General features: G+C 42.3%; 1 protein-coding gene and 1 long non-coding RNA gene across 2 annotated transcripts in view; one reads left to right on the top strand and one right to left on the bottom strand.

Moving 5' to 3' along the window:
• Positions 1 to 1,246: 1,246 nt before the first annotated feature.
• Positions 1,247 to 14,293, top strand: part of LOC115141802 (polypeptide N-acetylgalactosaminyltransferase 17-like) — a 28,438-nt gene continuing 15,391 nt past the window's right edge. Inside the window, exon 1 of the mRNA XM_029681007.2 lies at positions 1,247 to 1,289. The gene's annotated coding sequence lies outside the window, so the exon portion shown is untranslated. The remainder of the gene's footprint in view (positions 1,290 to 14,293) is intronic.
• LOC135559686 (uncharacterized) lies at positions 1,716 to 5,103 on the bottom strand. Its single transcript, XR_010458526.1, has 2 exons — positions 2,349 to 5,103; positions 1,716 to 2,287 (listed from the first exon to the last, which is right to left on the bottom strand). It is a non-coding gene; the product is annotated as an uncharacterized LOC135559686 (long non-coding RNA).

Here is a 14,293-nt window from a genome sequence, read left to right as displayed (position 1 = left end):
GTTGGGCTACCAGCCGGTCCTGGCACGGTGGCATCAGAGCCAGACCGAAGCTCCTGCGGTGGAGGAATGGGTGCAGCGCTCAAAGGAGACCTGGGGAGCCGTCCAGGAATCACTCAAACAAGCTGGTGGGCAGCAGAAGAGGAGCGCTGACCGCCACCGCAGTGGTAGCTGGTCCCCTGCAGGAAGGTGAGGTGCCGGAGGTCTCTCCGCCCCCCCGCCGGACATCAAGGGGTTACCCTACACAGTACGTTCCATTCTGGACTCTAGACGCCGGGTGAGGGGCCTACAGTACCTCGTAGACTGGGAGGGGTACGGTCCGGAGGAGAGGTGCTGGGTACCGGTGGAGGACATCTTGGATCCATCACTGCTGAGGAATTTCCATCGCCTCCATCCGAATCGCCCTGCGCCTCGCCCTCCGGGTCGCCCTTGAGGCCGGTGTCGGAGGATTCACAGGTTTCACCTGTTTCTCATTTGGGGTTTGGTTCAGGGCTATTTAAGTCTTCTATGCCCACCTGCTTTTGTGCGGGCTTGTTTCTCTGTTCTGTTTGTGGATGGTTGTGTTTTGTCGTGTCTTTACTATCCATTAAATGAAGACTTTTAGTTTTTATCAAAGATTCTCTGAAATTAATATTACGCGATCAAACTGATTAATCATGTAACTGTAATTAACTAGGAATTCGGGGCACTAAGGAAAATATTCAGATTATAAAATTATAATTTCCTAATATAACCTTTCAGATATTTTATATCTGATCAATTACTCTTCGAATTAATGAATTATTTACTTTACCTCACGTTAGTCTCATTCCAAACATTGTAAATGGTTGGTTATCTGCATGAACCCAGTCTTCACTATGAGTCATGCATACATCAATTGTCCTAAATCGTTTATTACTAACTAAGTAATTCACAGAAATGCATAAACAAACAGTAGATAGTTACTAGGAAATGATAACGGAGTTTCCCTAGTGGGATAAACCGGTATCGCGGCTTGGTGGACAACAGGGGAAGTGGGTGTCAACTGAGATGAGACACTACAAAGTTGATAATTATAACAATTGAAATGCTAATCCTTTGCACATGAACGCTCACTCATTCGGGAACAATTGCAATCAATATATATATTTACGCTCAGTGTGTTGTCTTGATCGCTGTTGAAAAGTTAGTTTCTGTTGGAGAGTTTCAGTCCTCTCTCCAAGATGATACTCTCTCTCGTCGGAGTGCATGCTGGGAGTGAGTCGAGTGAGTGTGAGAGCGAATGGAATTTCTTTTCACTCTATCGGGTTTTGGTATGTATATATATATATTGATTAGTTTAGTTGTTTTAAGGGTATCTTGTTTAAACTATCACTAAGCACGTATAGGGTTGTGGGATCTTTGAGGTTGGTTTTTCGCGAGGGCACAACCAGCGGGTGGGGCTGGTTGCAATGGCCACTCGCGGAAATGTAGAGTTTGAAAAACTTAGTCGGAGGCATGGAGTAAAGATTCCTGCTGCGGCCGGGTGTTCAGTGGAAGAATGTAGCTTGGCTGTGGGTGCTATCATTGGGTATGATAGCATCAAATCAGCCTCAAGGATGAATAGCGCTGTAGTGATATTCTTAGATTCAATTGAAAAGGTGAATAAGATAGTTGAGAGCGGTGTTGTGTTGCGGGGGACTGTTGATAATGGGATATGATAAAGGGTGAGTCGGTCAAGGATCGATGCAGACAAGGTGGTAGATTGTACGACAAGCGACAGGTTTATTTCAGAGTGGAGATATCTGGTACAGCGTATATACGGGCCCCTCTGTTAGCTCATCAGAGACTAGCAAAAAGGCACTTGCTAACAGTGGGTACAAGCTTCATATACAGAACAGAAAGTAGGTTGATTTCTAGGAGATCGGATCTTCGGATTGGATCAGGCTGGGGTGTAGTCATCCGGCATTGGCTCTGTTGTCTGTCCGTCATCGTAGAATCCTGCCATGCCTGTTCTTGGTCGTCACACCATGTTCAGCTGAAAAGGAGATCTGGTGTGTGCGCTATCTTCAGTCACTAAGTCTAGGCTTTCTGCCAATCTGTGGGTGTCTTATCTGGGTGTCCTCGGCAGCTATGTGTGTACTGTATGTGCGTCCCTATCTTCAGGGGAGTTGTGGCCGAACTGCCGGCTAGCACCTGTGGCTAGGAGTATCCTGTTGTGACAGTGTTCTGGATGATTACAGTGAGTGTGTGTGTGAGAAATATCCTGTATGGGGCCCGACCTGTTTTACTATGAAAATACGTTGTCTCAGCTATAGTAGTGTAATGTCACCTACATAATTAATAGTAATGTAGTGTCACCTACATAGGAATTAATAGTAATGTAATGTCACCTACATAGGAATTAGCAGTCCTCTACAAATCCCTCTCTTCACGTCTCCCCAGAGACGTGACACAACCTAACTAGATTCTGATACAAAAGAAAACTTTTCCCAAAGGGGCTATGAAAAAGGCACAACATTAAAAAGAAATGGATGTATATGTATTACCACCAAGTTCTCCACTCAATCCCACTATGTACTAAGTTGGCTACCAGCCACCTAGGAACTTACAACCCTCATTTAACAATTACGGAGAACAACAGCTCTAAGCTATAAGTAAAATGTTTGTCCACATAAGCCAACCTTTTCCAGCAGGAAAAAGTTGTGATACCCTCTCTTCACATCTCCTAAGAGATGTGATATAGTCCAGATACATTACTCCAAGCAACTAGGTAAGTCTATACAGAAATGGCCCACAAAGACCATAATTGCCCCCTCTTCCCATCCCAGATGGGACACGACATAAGCTGAAAGATGGGTCTCATGCTCCATACCGTTATCTCGCGCCTGGCTCCTGTTATCTAACAAAAGACCGCTTGTTCTCGCAACCCCACGCTCTGAATGTGCCCTCCCTTCTGTATTTTCCCAGCATGAGAAAGTTCCATGGCCCTGATACTTTTAACAATGTTTCAAATCAGCTAGAGAACATAACACATACACACATCCACCCAAGGCAACAGCAGATAATATTCAATCATATATATGGTAATGGCTATAATGTAAAATAACCCCAAGGGTGTGAAATTTAAGTCCCCCTTTTGACACTCATTATCCTTTATTTCAGCAGTCATAGCATTTCATGAAAATAATACAAAGTTTATTATTAATAACAAGTGATATATGTCTATTGTTATATGCGTTTCCCCCTTTTGTCACCCACAAGGGTGTCACTTATCAAAAACAGGATAAAACTTTATTGTTATTGACATGTAAGATGTAGGATAAAACTTTGGTCATGGAAAACAGAGGAAAGAATTATTAGAAACCATCTGGTCCTCTCAGCTACTCCTATCCTGTACCAGGTGGGCTCCTTGCCACCCAGGGACTCTAAACCTTTACAACAGGGAGAACAAACATACTGGAAAGAAAACCTATCATAAAAATTTATAACAAGGAACTGTGGTGGTGTAAAATTATTCTACTACCTCACCCACAGCATACCATGGGTCATCCTCAGTCAGTCCCATCCTCTCCTGAAAGCATGCTTCCGTATCGGCATCTCCAACTGGAGCATCAAGCAAAGGCAACATGCCTGAAGCCTTCACCATATCTGTAACATATTTCTTAGAACACGGTATGATGCAAGCAGCACATCACATCAATAACAAATAATACAAGAATTAGGGTCAGAAATCCAGTAACCATCATATCAGTGTACTTACCAAACCAGGCCAAGAGAACAGACTCCTCCACCCCCCCTGTGGACCTCATCTTATCAGATAGTGCATCAAGCCCGCCCTAGATATCATCTGGACTGGTATTATTAGGAATATACGTGCAACATTGTTTACCGAACATCTTGCAAACGTCCCCTGACTGGCAAGAAGCATATCCAAGGCAAGTCTATTCTGTCTGGAAACCCCAAATGTGGCCTCAAGCTGTTCAGACATACCAGTGAGTGCATCACGGGAGTTGATTATAGTAGACATAATTAATCCATGCAGTCTGTCTAGCATCCACCATGGCTGGACCCATAGTAGGTAGTAAGTGCCAGAGTCCATCATTCCTACCCAAGGCCTGAAACTCATGAGGAACCCCCACTGGCACACCCAACAGGTTAGTGTTTATGTCAACTACATTCTCTGTCCATGGAGCGCTACGTCTATGTCTCCCATGGGATGGAATGTTTTCAGGTCCCTTGGATACAGAACCCAACAGCTGTTCAGCAGTAACATCAACAATGGTCAGTGGAATTATCAAACTGGTCAGAGCACACATACCTTGCCATTCTCCTCTAAGAATGGGTCTCAGCACTTTTGGCTCCACTCATCCACCTCACATCAGCCTGTAACTGGCCAAGTGAAATTAATGGTTATGTTACTACTGCAATCAGCTTCAGGCAATCCCCCATAATCAATGCCATTACCTGTACCCGTGATGCACTCTTAATTGCCCCCATATGCCTCAACACCCCAAGAGGCCCGATGAGGAGGTACTGCAGGAAACACAAGGCTCAAAGAGGAACAGAGGGTTGAATTGGGCTTAACCTGGTAAAAACTTCTCAGAATACACAACCACCCCTCTCCTTCTCCTACAGCAAATGGGTGTGTAGCCAGAACAGGTCTAGCATGACTACAAATAATGCAGTCCTTTCCTCTCAGGGTTTTAGCTGTGTACCTCATATAAGACAGCCACAAATTGTCCCTACTATCAAAACCAGTCTCAGTTCCTAATTGATCAATAGCCGAATAGTCTCTAACATTAATTACCTGAATGGTATTTTTAACACAGTGGTGGTAGAGGAGTGTGTCCGGTTACCTCTGGTCTTGGCAGTACCTTAATAGAAAACACACCCATCATGTCTGTCCTCGTCCTTTGTAGTCCGAGGTGTGAGTTCCTGCATCAGAGAGCTTAATAGTTTTGATGGTTAGTAGGATTTCATCACCTTTACAAAGTTCAACATTGCTCCCAGGTTTCCCCATATCATGGAAAACCTATCCACCCTTGTGGGATCCCCCATGCTATAAGGATACCCTCTTCTCCAATCCTAGAACTGTCCGAAGTCGGTTATCATGTAATCTCTACTCTAACTTCTTGTCTACATTTACATTTACATTTAAGTCATTTAGTAGACACTCTTATCCAGAGCGACTTACAAATACCCAGATCTAGGGATCTCTTATGCTTATTTTGGAACAAAATACACATCACTTAGCCAGAGCCAGACACATCTTCACTTCTATGAACAAAAACAGGGGTGATAGGACAGGTAGGGTTACTTCATTCGAGAGTTGGCCCCCGGAATTCTGTTAATTCCAGTTCTTCTCTCGAACACTGTTTTAATGTCCGACAGTGAAAAAGTGTCTTACCCTTCCGCCGTGCGATATGAATCTGGGTAGCTCTTTCAGCTAGCTGTCACCAGGGGTCATCTATGGTCCCCAAGCCTCTGGGACTGGATTGAGTGACTTCACCTGTAGTTCACCTGTAATGCATAAAATCCTGGACATACAGGCTTGGTTAACAAACGATTTCTCATATGTTTTATCTGATTATATCTTTAACTTCTATGCCCAATTGTTAGCTTACATTTTTTTTTTTTTTTAATTATTAGTTTCTTATCCAATCGGCCCCATCCTATCCTAGACCACATTTACCCATCCCCCTTTTGATACCTGGCTCTGCCCAGGTAACAACCTTACCTACTCTAAATCATGACTTAGGTAAGATTAGTATATTATCCTTATGTCTGACATCATCATGAAGGAGCGCCCCCATCATTTTCCACATGTCCAACTCTCTCCCCTGTCTCCACTCAGCAACTGTTATCTTTGCCTGTCCTGCCCCCCCCCCCCCTTCCAAAACCTCTCCTCTGCTCTCTCCAACTTTCAAGGTCTCTGCAGTGCGGGCGGAGGGCCCCTCCGTCTGCCTTTTCCCCTATCTGTAAAATACCATGTCTCTGGGAACGTGAAAATCCCCTTAACCCAAACGTTTACTACAAAAACAAAACCTAATAATTATGATAATCCCCTCAAACTCAAATAATTTTTCTCGGTGTTTCATGTTTTATTCGTGTTTCTCCAAATTGTCTCCCCAAAAATACTTCTTAGATACCCAGCCATTAGACACACAAACAACTGTGATAAACGTGCACTGTCCCTTTAACATAAAAACCTCAGCCTGCAATCACCTCTGCGGGCCTTCCATTGTTCCCCATAATGAAAACAGATTCTAATGTTAGTATACCTTAACCTCCTGTTTAATTTCAGTGGTGTTATCTGAACAATCAAACCAAAATCAATAACCGGGAAGTACTTGTGTAAATTAATTAAAATAACAAAATAAATCTACCTTATTTCTCAGCACTTGGTTAGAACACCACTCCCGTCTTACATCGACCACACCCATCGCCCCGTACCTAGTGTATATCTTATCTATTACTCAGTGGCTCAATTAATGTTTAACGTAAGTATGTTCAGATGTTGATTATGTAATTCCACAATATTAGTATAGTTCAAACCTCATAATATAACTCTACACACAGAATTTTACATTAATAGAGTTGAACACCTTTTCCAACAGTCATGCACACCCCCCAATATTCTATGATATAACTCTCATCAGCAAGCCTGCGACTTTTTCAACATTCTCACCGGTACCAGCTCCACAAATCTTCATTTACGCCCGTAAACTTCAATTTACACCAGACACACACAAATCTTCATTCTCCCCAGCAAGCAGACCAGTAGGAGATGCAATAGCCCCACCTTCTGTCCATTCTCTGTACAGCTTCTCACCCCGTCTCCTCCACTCCTTGCTCTCTCTGCCTTTATTCAATCCTAGAGTGGACTTCAGCGCTCTCAACACCTTTTCCATTTCCAACGACATTCCATGTACACTACAATACTGCCAACAACCCATGCCTTTACTGAAACCCAAGTGATACCCTTTCCCTACGGCTAAATCGGCCCCCAATTAGTTGGTGATCACTCGTTACCCACCACTCATACATGTAGTCCCAGACTATCCATTCAAGCTTTGGTGGCCACCCGTTACCCATCATTCATACATGTAGTAAGTGTTCTCTGTTACCACCTACCAGCCAGGCATACTAGTACATCCCATACACAATGCACCATTAAGTATGGTTGATCAATAATAAAATTGCAGTTGCCAATGGAGATATTACTTTCTCAACTATTTTCCAATCTCACACATCATTGTAGTTTAAATTTAGTAACTTACATCAAACAGGTATCTCACAAAACTAAAGTTGGATAACTCCAATGTGCAGAACTTTAATTTTTCACAACAGGGGTCTGCTTAGCCTTTTTATTTGACCGGTCAGGATTTGTGAGACACACCGTCCGACGACAGTACTGGCCAATCGGCTGGCACACCAATGTCCAGCGATGTCCTTTTACCAGACCACTTCGGGGTCACCATTTGTCATGTATTGTATATTTTAGTAAGTATATATGTATATTTTGACCAATTGAAATATATATTCAGACTATCTGAGTATACTTAGCCCGTCACTGGTAAATACCCGTGATGAATTCCTGGAGCCACGTACTCTGCCTTATCTCAGAGCTGCTCCCTCGTATATTCAGTTTGAGAAAAAACGCATGGGTTTGTATAGAGATCAATTCGACTATTTAGTCTCGATATTGAATATTGTGCTCAGATCTTATTTCAATTATACATCAGTCATTTTGTTCCTGATTATACATTTAACACAGAAGTCATAGGTACATACAACATAGAAGTTTCGGATTTATCAAATAACCCTTATTGAATTCTCTCTCTCTCTCTCTATCTAACCACCAACAATCTTAATGGAAACAATTACAAGCACATTGCATTTTAATATAAACAGTTACAAATAGACAAAACAAGACAAAACAACACGTTATATCTCTGACCCCTGAAAGCCGATCTTTATCAGCGAATCTCTTATCAGACTGGCCTAGACCGGGCCGCAGGACAAAATTACAATTTGTCCCCCTCGGCGCCAGGTTTAATGAATAGTAGTTAACTATCCCCTACTGATCTCTATTCCTGATCCATATCGAGCTGACCCCTATCAGAGTTTATTACACGATGTCCGACCCCTATCAGAGAATCTCTTATCAGACTGGCCTAGACCGGGCCACAGGACAAAATTACAATTTGTCCCCCTCGGCGCCAGGTTTAATGAATAGTAGTTAACTATCCCCTTACTGATCTCTATTCCTGACCCCTATCGGAACTATCCTAGGCCTTTAAGTGATCTCTCATCATTGAAAGCCATCAGACTGTGCTGACCCCCTACTGATATCTCATCAATGATTTAGATCACCCGGTCGTCACCGGTTTGTCACCACATATATTCACTTTACTGTACTTTCAACTTGTCAGCAAATTATAAATTTACACAAGAATTCATACTCACTCGGTAATACTGATCAAAATTTAGACAAGACTATACGAAAATATGCAAAGTTTGATTTAACAGGTTTTGCTTACCTTGTTTGTGGTGCGCCTTGTGATCAGTTTACCGAGTTGAGCAGAATTGTTGTCCTCCCCCGAATTCCTTCACCTCTGTCCTCCGTGAATCGTCCTTTCACCCTCTCGCCCTCTCACACCCAAATCAACTCACTTTGATGGATCGTTATTAAACCATCCTCCTGCTACCATTTCTGTTGATAATGGGATATGATAAAGGGTGAGTCGGTCAAGGATCGATGCAGACAAGGTGGTAGATTGTACGACAAGCGACAGGTTTATTTCAGAGTGGAGATATCTGGTACAGTGTATATACGGGCCCCTCTGTTAGCTCATCAGAGACTAGCAAAAAGGCACTTGCTAACAGTGGGTACAAGCTTCATATACAGAACAGAAAGTAGGTTGATTTCTAGGAGATCGGATCTTCGGATTGGATCAGGCTGGGGTGTAGTCATCCGGCATTGGCTCTGTTGTCTGTCCGTCATCGTAGAATCCTGCCATGCCTGTTCTTGGTCGTCACACCATGTTCAGCTGAAAAGGAGATCTGGTGTGTGCGCTATCTTCAGTCACTAAGTCTAGGCTTTCTGCCAATCTGTGGGTGTCTTATCTGGGTGTCCTCGGCAGCTATGTGTGTACTGTATGTGCGTCCCTATCTTCAGGGGAGTTGTGGCCGAACTGCCGGCTAGCACCTGTGGCTAGGAGTATCCTGTTGTGACAGTGTTCTGGATGATTACAGTGAGTGTGTGTGTGAGAAATATCCTGTATGGGGCCCGACCTGTTTTACTATGAAAATACGTTGTCTCAGCTATAGTAGTGTAATGTCACCTACATAATTAATAGTAATGTAGTGTCACCTACATAGGAATTAATAGTAATGTAATGTCACCTACATAGGAATTAGCAGTCCTCTACAGGACACAGACGCAGGTATTTCCGCTTATGAATCCGGCGAAGAAAGTTATGCTTTCTAACGTGCCACCATTTGTTAGAGATGAAGTGTTAGAGCGAGAGTTATCTCGCCATGGTCAAATCGTATCTACAATAAAGAAGGTTCTTTTTGGATGCAAATCTCCGTTGTTGACACATGTCGTGTCTCATAGGAGACAAGTGCATATGATTTTAAAAAAGGAAGGAGATGAACTGAATTTAGCGTTTAGCTTTAAGATTGATGGATTTGATTATGTCTTCTATGCATCTACTGAATCAATGAAATGCTTTGGATGTGGAAGAGAGGGGCATTTGGTGCGTAGTTGTCCCGAAAATGAGCGCGCTGAGCCTGGTAGTAGCTTTAGTGCGGGTGCAACTAAGGCACCACCGAGAAGGGATGAACATACTGCTGTCGCTGAGGTGGTGCTGGAAAATGAAATTGGAAGTCAAGAGGAGATTGAAATAACGGAAAAGGGAGCGGATGTTTTCAAAATACCAAGGAGTAAAAGGAAGAATTTAAGGGGTGGTGAAGGGTCTAATTCTAAGAGAAAGGTAGAGATTGATAAATCAGTTGAAGATGAACAAGTTGTAGAGATGGTGGAGTATTCTTCTGGGGAGGATAGCGAGAGTGAGTCATCTGACACGTCACAACAATATAGTGAGATAAATGGGATGGAAAGGAGTTATGGGATCGAGAGGATAGTCAATTTTTGAAGTTGACAAAAGGGAAGAAATATATGCAGGATTACAATGTAACTGATTTTTTCCCTGAACGTGAATTGTTTATTGAATCAGCAAAGTTTCTGATGTCAAAAATTACAGGGGGAAGTTTGAAAAGCCCTGAAATTGCTAGACTCAAGAAAGTGGTCACGAGAGTGATAAGTGATGTAAATTCTAAAGAAAATGAAAGAGTTCAGTTGCAGTTTTAACTCTGTAATAAGATGTGGTGGCTGTATCTTCCTCTATATATTTTTTTAATCCATGAGCAGTTTTAAGATTTCTTCTTTAAACGTAAATGGGGCAAGAGATGTTAAAAAAAGAGCCATGGTGTATGAGTTAATTAGGGGAAAGGGAAGTGACATAATTTTTCTACAAGAAACGCATAGTAATTTGGAAAATGAAGTTATGTGGCAACAGGAGTGGGGGGGACAGTGGTGTGTAGTCATAAAAACTCAAAAAGTGGGGGTGTGGTTATCTTGTTCTCAAAAGGGTTTTTGCCTTTGTCATATGAGGTTGAAGAGGTAGTTGAGGGGAGGTTATTAAAAGTTAGAGCAAGGTATGAAAACATCACTATGTGTCTGATAAATGTATATGCCCCAGTGGTGACAGTTGAGAGGGTATGTTTTTTAGAGACATTATCAAATACCATTGAGAAATGTAACAAAGAAGATTATTTGTTTATTGCTGAGGATTTTAACTACACAGTTAGCGATTTAGATAGAAATCACCAAGAACCTCATATAGCCTCAAGGATGTTTTTAAAACGCCTCATTGTAACAAATGAACTGTGTGATATTTGGCGGAGTCAACATGGAGGAACAAAGCAGTACACCTGGGCGCATGTGAGAGAGAACATCATCTCTATGGCCAGGTTAGATAGGTTTTATGTTTTTGAGCATCAATCTCAGGTCTGTAAATCAAGTGTGATAACTCCAGTGGGATTTTCTGATCATTGTTTAATAACAGAGGTGGTGTTCATTAACGATGTAAAACCCAAAAGCGCATACTGGCATTTTAATATAACTTTATTGAGTGATGCTCACTTCAGGAACTGTTTCAGGTTTTTTTGGGAGAGGTGGAGGTCTCAAAAGGCCAGTTTTGTATCCCTTCAACAGTGGTGGGATATAGGGAAAATCCAGATTCAACAATTTTGTAATCAATACACGAGGAATGTCACCAAGGATATCACCAGATCAATGAAAGCCCTAGAGATTGAAATAGTGGAACTCATGACGTTGGTTGAGACCACAGGAGATCGAGGCCATACTCAGGCCCTCAAGAGGAGAAAAGCTGCATTGGCAGACCTGCTGGGTATCAGAGCACAGGGGGCACTGGTGAGAAGTAAGTTTCAGGGAATATCTGAAATGGATGCCTCATCCAAATTTTTCTTTGGTTTAGAGAAAAAGAATGGACAAAGAAAAATTATTCATTGTCTCAAATCAGCTGTTGGACAAGAGCTCACTAGCCCTAGTGAAATTAGAAAGAGGGCAGTAGAGTTCTATGCTGAGCTCTACAAGTGTGAGTACAAAGAGGACAAAACAGTGACACAGCAGTTCTTTGATGGGCTCCCAAAGGTGGCGGCAGAAGCTCAGGTTGAGCTTGAGCAACCATTGTCTTTGCAGGATTTATACACTGCATTAAAAGGCATGGAAAATGGAAGGGCACCAGGCATTGATGGGCTTCCCGTTGACTTTTTTAAGTCTTTTTGGGCTATGTTGGGAGAGGATTGGTTAGAAGTAGCTAATGATAGTTTAACCGGAGGGTTACTACCAATAAGCTGCAGAAGGGCTGTCCTCACCCTACTGCCCAAAAAGGGTGACCCGAGGGAGGTGAAGAACTGGAGGCCGGTGGCTTTATTGTGCACTGATTATAAGATATTGTCAAAGGCTTTGTCCAACAGGCTGAGGGAGGTGATGGGGAAAATCATACATACGGATCAGTCCTACTGTGTTCCTGGCAGGCAGATAGGGGATAACATTTCTCTGATTCGTGATTTTTTGGACGTATCTAGGGCTATTGGGTTGGATGCTGGTCTAATTTCAATTGATCAGGAAAAGGCATTTGACCGAGTTGAACATCAATATTTATGGCACACGTTTGAGGCGTTTTGGGTTCAGCTCTGGTTTTATTGCCATGATAAAGGTGATATATGGTGACATTGAAAGTGTATTGAAAGTTAACGGTGGTTTGAGTGCTCCTTTTAAAGTGTGTAGAGGTATTAGGCAGGGATGTTCTATGTCAGGGATGTTATATGCCATTGCTATAGAGCCACTACTAAATAGCATTAGAAGTCGCATTGCAGGGGTGTGCCTTTCAGAGGATATTCCTCCTATTCGTCTCTCAGCCTATGCTGATGATGTAGTTGTGCTAGTGAAAAATCAAGCGGAGGTGGATAGCTTGAGTCTAATGGTTGATCGTTTTAGGGGAATATCCTCTGCAAAGGTAAATTGGGAAAAGAGTTGTGCTTTACAGATTGGAGAATGGTCTGGAGGGATCATGGCTTTGCCAGGGGGGCTAGAATGGTGTAAGGGAGGTTTTAAGTATCTTGGAGTGTACCTAGGAGATGAGGAGACTATGGAAAAAAATTGGAGTGGGGTGGTTGAAATGGTGGAAGGGAGGATGAGGAGATGGCGTTGGTTATTATCTCGTATGTCATATAGGGGGCGCACTATTATAGTTAACAATGTGATTGCATCTGCACTGTGGCATCGGTTGTCAGTTTTAGAACCACCATCTGGCCTTCTGGCTAAGATACAGGCAATTATTGTGGATTTCTTTTGGGATAAATATCACTGGGTTCCACAAAGTGTTTTGTATTTGTCAAAAGAGGAGGGGGGACAAGGTCTTGTACATCTTGCTAGTAGGGCTGCTGCTTTCCGGTTTCAGTTTATTCAAAGGTTGCTTTATGGACCGGAAAATGTGGTGTGGAGAGGGGTGGCAGGTCTTATATTACAACGGGTTGGAGGATTAGGTTTAAAGAAGGCTTCATTTCTGGTTGATAGTAGCCAGATTTCTAGGGAGGGAGTACCTCCGTTTTACAGAGGACTTCTCAGAGTGTGGAGCATAATGAAGGTGTCCAGACGAACTTCAGCGGAGTCAGTGCATTAGCTGTTGGAGGAACCTCTGGTGTATGGGGCAAGACTGGATTGTACAACTGCAGCTGTTCCACATGTCAAATGTCAAATGTTAAATTTTATTTTGGGACAAGCTAAGATGTCAATTTTTCTGAGTAGGAAACATAAGATAGAAACGGGAAGGATGTAAGATGTGTTTTTAAAGGATTAGTGAAAGCAAGAATAAAAGTAGATTTTGCGTTCTTTTCAGCTGTAAACGATCTCCTATTATTTGAGGAGAAGTGGGCCTACGAAAGAGCGCTTTGTTTTGTAGAGGAGGGGAAATTATTTTTTGCTGATGAAATAAGTTGAATGTATATGTTATGTATTTATTTTTGTTTAGGAATTACATTTGTTGTTTCATTTCTGAAAAGGCAGTGTGTCATTTTTTATGTTAACACTTGAGTAAAAAATAAAGGTTTTATAAAAACTCAAAAACTCTCTCTCTCTCTCTGTCTGTCGTGGTTAGAGGGGATAGTTCAGAGTGACATTCATTCATTTATTATAGAATGGATGTTTCGGCGGTTGTTGTTCTTCACGTTCAATGATACCGAATTCCTAGCTGCAGACTAGTAATTAATATCAAAGACTTGTTCTTATTCTGTCGGTATCGATAGTCTAAGAGTTTAACTATGTGGTATGGTTAAAAGATTCAGCAATGGTCTGCAACCTTTGTCCTCCCATGATTGAGAGAAACATGGTCTCCTGAGAATTTCTCAAAGTTGGGTTTTATTCGGAATTGCAGAAAAGGGGCTGTCCCAGGATGCCTGACCCTAACTGGGATCATGGGCGGTCCTCTGATTTAGTTAAACTCAAAAGGGAATTTTCCTTCATTAAACAGTCCAAAATCACATTACACAATTTTACAAACAGTATCATCCTCAGTTATTCATTGTATACAACAATTAAACCTCATATCTGAGGATATTATATAAACAGCGTTATGGTAATGTGGCCGCACCGTCTCCCATGAGCTGTAACCCCAAGTTGTAACAAACGGACCAGTTCGTAGCTGGATTCTTCACTGATCTTTTATACCTTCTCCGGAACATG

The sequence above is a fragment of the Oncorhynchus nerka genome, linkage group LG14 (genome assembly GCF_034236695.1).
Source record: "Oncorhynchus nerka isolate Pitt River linkage group LG14, Oner_Uvic_2.0, whole genome shotgun sequence".
NCBI lineage: Eukaryota > Metazoa > Chordata > Actinopteri > Salmoniformes > Salmonidae > Oncorhynchus > Oncorhynchus nerka.
The sequence above is the reverse complement of the archived record's forward strand: the minus strand, read 5'-3'. Positions and strand labels throughout refer to the sequence as shown.